At 35.2% G+C, this 7,015-nt stretch overlaps 1 pseudogene; it reads left to right on the plus strand.

Moving 5' to 3' along the window:
- The first annotated feature begins 4,669 nt into the window (after positions 1–4,669).
- Positions 4,670–5,704, plus strand: LOC109454885 (actin, cytoplasmic 2 pseudogene; annotated as a pseudogene).
- The last annotated feature ends 1,311 nt before the right edge of the window (positions 5,705–7,015 follow it).

The raw sequence follows: 7,015 nt of genomic DNA on the forward strand, positions 1-7,015 counted from the left end.
CTTTTTTTGTGTGTCTTTGGAAGCAAAAACTATTATAAGACCTGGTCTTATATTATATTGGGGAAATACGGTATGTGGAAAGAAATAAAGTACTTGAAAAAACACTGGGTTGGAATTTATTTCTACTGAAGTGAAATTTCATAATATAAAATTAACCATTTTAAAATTCAGTGATACAGTCGCAATGTTGTACAACCACCACTTACATCAAGTTCCAAAACATTTTCATCACCCCAAAAGAAAACTGCATATCATTAAAGTCACCCACATTCCTATTTATCCTATTACCTAGCAACCATCAACCTGCTTTTTGTATCTATTGACTTACCTCTTCTGGATATGTAGTATAAATAGAATCACAGGTGTGTGTATGTCTCTTCTTACACTTAGCATATTTTCGTGTTCATCCACATTGTAGCAGGTGTCAGTATGTCTTTCTTTCTATAACTGAATACTATTCTTTATGTGTGTGTGTTACATTTTGTTTCTCTGTTCATCCACTGTTGGAAATGTGGGTTATTTTCACCTTATGGCTATTGTGAATAATGTTGCTACGAGCATTGATACATGTGCAATAATTGTTTGTGTACGTGTTCAATTCTGTACCATATTCAATTGTGTACTTGTGATCACAGAACTTGAGTTCCTATAAAGTATATAACTGGTAGTGGAATTGTTATATATACTAATTTTATGTTTAACTTTTTGAGAAACCACCAAACTATTTTCCACGGTAGCTGTATGATTTTCCCACGAGCAACATATGAGGGTTACAATTTCCCACATCCTTGCTAGCACTCATTATTTTTCAAGTTTTTTATTATTGTCATCAATAATCAAAAGTGGTGGTACCTCACTGTGGTTTTGATTTGAATTTCCCTACTGACTAACAACGATGAACATATTTTCATGTGCATTATGACTGTTTGAAGATCTTCTTTTGGGAAAAGTCTGTTCAAGTCTTTTGTCCTTTATTAGATGGGTTTTAATTTTGTTGTTGTTGTTGTTGTTGTTGTTGTTGTTATTGAGTAGTGGGAGTTCTTTTTATATTCTGGATATCCCTTATCAGATACACAATATCTGATCTCATATATGTTATATAATTTACAAATACTTTCTTTGCCTATGTTGTAGGTTGCCATTTTACTTTCTTGATAATGTCCTTTGATGCACAAAAGTTTAAATTTTGATAAAATTTATTTATTTTTATATTTCTTATTAAATTATCTATTTTTTTATTTTGTTGCTCATGCTTTGGTGTCATATCTAAGAATGTCTTGTCAATTATAAGATTTATGCCTATATTTTCTTCTAAGATCTTACAGTATTACCTTTTATATTTAGATTATTGATCCACTTTGAGTTATTTTTCACATACAGTGTGAGATAGTGTTCCGATTTCATTCCTTTGCATGTAGATATCCAATTGTTCCTTTATGATTTCTTGAAAGAGTATTTTTTCTTCATTGAATGATCTTGACGTTGTTCTTCAAAATCAATTAGCAATAAATGTCTGGGTTTATTTATGAACTTTCAATTAAATTCCATTGGATTATATCTTCATTGTTAGGGCAGTACCCCCACTATTTTGATTATTGAGTTTTATTTTAAGTTTTGAAATCAGAAAGTACAAGTCCTTCAACTTTGTTCTTCTTTATCAAGATTGTTTCAAGTTTGTGTGGGTTAGTTTGAGTTCTTTGATTCCATATCGTGTGTTTATAAATGCAATATCATGCAGTTATGTAAAAAAACAAACTATTGATATACTCAAAAATGAATTATTATTATAAACATCATGTGCAGCAAAAAAGTCAGAAAGAATTTAAAAATATATTCTGATTCATAAAAATGGAATACAAAAATTATTAACATACTATATCAAGCTAAATGAAGAAATATATACAAAGCAACACATTATGATAAATTGATTTTAGCACTGAGACACAGATTACTTCAATATTAGAAAATCTATTGATATAATTTATGCATTATTTGACAAACAAAACACACAAAACAGCTCAATAGATGCAAAAAAAAGTTTGAAAAAGTTCAAACGTCATAGCTGAATTTTTCTTTATCTGATAAAAGACAAATCTTTAAAAAAATATGTCAAACAAAAAATGTAATTTTAAATGTAAAAGCATTAATTCTAAAATCAGGAATTAGACAAATATGTTCCATTTCCTACATTTTACAAGATATACTACTCATCAAATAACAAAAAAAAGTTATAATAAATGTCTTTATACAAAGATGATAAAATTATCTCTGTAAAAACACAGTAAACTATTTAGTAAAAATATTAGAATCAATAAGAGGGTTTATTGAGACTGTCACATTAATCTAATATATAATAAATCCAAATTATTTTGACATTAAAGTTAAAAATGATGTTCTGACAACATCAAAATTTAAAATACATTGAATTAACTTTAAAAATTACATAATAGCCCTTTATGAAAAAATGTATAAAACTTTATAAAACATATAAATAGCCTTCGTAAAAATAGGGACATTCTAAGAAGTCTGTGGGTAGGAAAACTCAAGAGATTTAAAAAATATTACATCTTCACAAGCTGATTAAAAAAAAAAAAAAATATATATATATATATATATATATATATATATATATATATATAAATGAAAAATATGTTGGATAAAAATATTCTAACACTCTTGCAAAGATGAACAAGGAAGAATGAACATGTCCATAATACATCAAGAGTTTATAAGTCTATGGTTAAGAAAGTGAAATATTGGTGAAGGAACTGGCATATAAATCAATGGAACAGAATAGAGCCCTGGCACAGACTCATGCATATATGAAAACTTTTATATGACAAAAGTGTTGATGAAGATTAGTGTCATCAGAATGACTTAATCTCTAAAGGGTGCTAATGTAATTGATTATTTGTAATAAAAAAAAAATCACAAAAATGGTTCATTTTCTTAAATCGCACCAAAAATCAAACATAAGTGGATTTCTGTCTTACATGTGAAAAAAACCCCCGAATATTTTATGAACTCAGAATAAATATTTTTATGAATTTAAAGTATGGAAAATTTCTGAGAAAAAATACAAAATGCGCCAATCATTAAAAAGATTTGTGTTCTCTCTGCAAATTAAGAACTGTGGAACAACAAGTGTGGAAAACAAGCTGCAAACTAAGGGAAATTATTTGCTATGTATTAACTAAAAAAGGACAAGTATCCAAAAATATATAATGAAGACCCACCTATCAAAGGAACAAAAAAATCAGAAAAGGGAAAACAACAACAACAACAACAAGAAAACAAAACAAAAATGAGTAAAACACAAAAATAAGCATTTCATAAATGATGAAACAGGAAAACTCTATTAATATAAACAAATATGCTCATATTGCTTAACAATATAATTCAGAATGAACCATCATGAAAAATTATTTTGTGTCCATCAAATACATATTTTTAAAACTGATATATTTGACATAATTTGCATGTACGTGAAGTTTAATATAGTTTCTTAAAATAAATACACACATCCAGTGAGCTATTTAAAGCTAAGGGAGAAAGAATTAACTAACAGTCAAGCATTATGGAAAAGTAGAGGTTTAGTCTTGGGCAGAATGAGGAACTCTGTGTCAAGGTGCACCTCACATTAATGTAAAAAGTATGGGTGGATGTAGAAAAAGTAGCTATGTAGAGAATTTAAGGCAATTTTTGCCAAGTGAACTAGATATTTCTTGGAGAAATTTAGGGAAGGCTTAAATTTAGGGAAGGCTTATCAACTTAAGTAAAGGAAGAGAGGACTGAGGAGACAGTTAAAATATCTGCCTGTTATTTCCTCCCACAATGAAAGGTTCTCCAACACTGAATTTAATATATAAAATAAAATATAAAGGTAAACCTACCCCTTTGTTTTCATTATGGGATGCAAACTTTTTCATAAGCATAGAGTATGTGCAAACTGTATGATGTATACGGGACTTTATATAGTACTACGTACAAGAATAATGTAACCTTTACTTATACCATTATAATTTTAAAGGTACCTAGAATTTGTATTAATCATGTATTTTAAGACATGCAGAGTGGAAATAACTGTCATGAAGGAGACATTTTATTATATTTAGGGGGCCCTGGAAACAAGAGACACGGCACACCCCACAGGGCCAGAGGGCAGCACTGAGGCAAGGTGGTCAGGCAGAGAGAGAGTTAGAACTGCGGGCAGGACCCTTTCTTGTGATTATGGCAGGAAGACAAAGCTCCTTGTAATGTAGGCAAGAAGTGAGGATGTGTTTAATATGATCAGACTGTACAATATGAATCGCATGCCCTCCTGAAGGGGAATGACACACCTAAGGTGACAAACAAGGATGAGGACTGGAGTAGGGTACATGAAAGGAAGCCAAGTCATCAATACCGATGGTTATTACAATTATCTCAAACAGAATGCAATTTCTTCTGTTAAGAGTAAATGCACTGCCGAGATCACATCCGCCCACCAACACTGGCCTCTTGCCTTTGTTGTTCCACCACTGCCACCAGTCTACACCGTCTCCAGCTCACCATGGATAACGCTATCACTGCCCTTGTGGTAGACAATGGCTCCAGCATGGGGCAAGGCTGATTTTGTCTGCCACAATGCCCCCCTGACCATCTTTCCCTCCACTGTGGGGCACCCCAGCACCAGGGTGTAATAGTGGACATGGGTCAGAGGACTCCTATGTGGGCAATGAGGCTCAGAGCAAGAGGGACATTCTGACCCTGAAGTATGGCATTGTCACCTACTGGGACAACATGGAAAACATCTGGCACCACACCTTCTACAATGAGCCACCTGTGGCCCCTAAGAAGTACCCTGTGCTTCTGATCTATATCCTTCTGAACCCCAAGGCCAACCATGAGAAGATGACCCAGATCGTGTTTGTGACCTTCAACACCTCAGCCATGTACGTGGCCATCCAGGCCATGCTGTCTCTATACTCCTCTGGCCATACCACTGGCATCGTGATGGACTCTGGTGATAGGGTCACTCACTTGTGCCCACATTGGAGGGTACGCCCTCCCCCATGCCATCCTACCTCTGGACCTGGCTGGCAGGGACCTGACAGACTACCTCATGAAGATACTCACAGAATGCGGCTACAACTTCACCACCACCACTGAGCAGGACAGCGTGGGTGACATCAAGGAGAAGCTGTGCTGCGTCACCCTGGACTTGGAGCAGATGGCCACTGCGGCCTCCAGTTCCTCCCTGGAGAACAGCTATGAGCTGCCTGACGGATAGGTTATCACCATTTGCAATAAGCGGTTCTGTTGCCAGGCCCTCTTCCAGCCTTTCTTCCTGTCCTTCCTGGACTTGGAATCCTGTGACATCCACAAAACTACCTTTAACTCCATCATGAAGTGTGATGTCACCATCTGCAAGGACCTCTATGCCACACAGTGCTGTCTGGTAGGACCACCATGGACTGAAGCATCCCTGACAGGATGCAGAAGGAGATCAACGCCCTGGCCCCCCAGCACCATGAAGATCAAGATCATTGCGCCCCTGAGCACTAGTACTCCTGGGTACTCTGTGTGGATCTGTGGCTCCGTCCTGGCCTCGCAGTCCATCTTCCAGCAGATGTGGATCAGCAAGCAGGAGTCCTGCCCCTCAATCATCTACCGCAAAGGTTTCTGGGCAGACTGTTATTTAATTGGTTATACCCTTTCTTGACAAAACCTAACTTTGGCAGAAAACAAGGTGAGACTTGCATGGCTTTATTTGGTTTGTTGTTTGTTTTGGCCCTTGACTCAGGATTTAAAAACTGTAAAGGTAAAGGTGACAGCAGTCATTTGGAGTGAGCATCTCCAAGGTTCTGCGATGTGGCTGAGGACTTTGATTATAATTTTTTTTTTTTCAGCTGTCATTCCAAATATTGTGAGATGCATTGTTACAGGAAATCCCTTGCCTGCCCCAAAGCTGCCCGCTTCTCCCTAAGAAAGGCCAGTCCGAGTGTGAGTCACACGGGAGAGTGATGATAGCATTGCTTTTGTGTAAACGACGTAATCCAAATATTTTTAAATCTTTGCCTTAATACTTGTTCTTTTTGTTTCTTTTCTTTTGAATGATCAGCCACCATGCTCCTTAATTTTTCCTCCAATTTGAGATGTATGAAGACTTTTGGTCTCCCTGGGAGTGGACTGAGGTGTGGAGGCAGCAAGGGCTTACGTGTACACTGACTTGAGACCAGTTCAACAAAGTGCACAGCATAAAGAAAAAAAAAAAAATCCATGTCTATTCTCCAATAAACCAATCAATCAATGGAAAAAGGAAAACAAAAGTAAGGAAGTAATAACTTTTCTCTTTGTATGTATTACTAACATTTATATTTATCCTTCAATCCTCTAATTTCACTTTCTTTTCTATGGATATATTGGCCTGTTTGCTTGTTTTCAGTGTAAGGTTTTCCTGGATAGAGTTCAAATCTGGGTCTCTGTAAAATTTACTGGGGTTTTCTCTCACTTCTTCAAATTAAGTCTTCATCTCTTCCTCCTGAATAATACTGAGTTTATAAAGAAAGTCAATATAGGTAATTAAAAATAAGCCACTAATTGGTCAATATCCCTGTACAATATTTAATGTTCATCCTACATAAAAGAGAATTTAACAAGCAGCTCTATGAGGAGGTTATTGACTTTTAGGGGGAAAAAGGATTCATCAGAAGATATTGGTATAATTAAACATAAACATTATCACTGTGCTAGAGAGAATGATAAACAGAATAAAACATCTAAACATGAAACTACATTAAATGATAGAGCAAATACGATAATGAACTCAGTAACATGGGTTTCTATGTTTTAGTTTTGTGTTGAAGATTTTTTATTCCTAAAAAAAGGTAATGTAGAACATTTGTATTTCACAAACGGAAATGATGAGGAATGTCCAATAGCCTTTACTTCTTTGCTGCAGGCTGATACACTGATCTCCCAGGCTCACACTCTGCTGAAACATCTCTTTCCTGCTGAGGTGCCTTCCAGAGCC

The sequence above is a fragment of the Rhinolophus sinicus genome, chromosome 2 (assembly GCF_057876585.1).
Source record: "Rhinolophus sinicus isolate RSI-liver-muscle chromosome 2, RSI-T2T, whole genome shotgun sequence".
In the NCBI taxonomy this organism is placed as follows: Eukaryota; Metazoa; Chordata; class Mammalia; order Chiroptera; family Rhinolophidae; genus Rhinolophus; species Rhinolophus sinicus.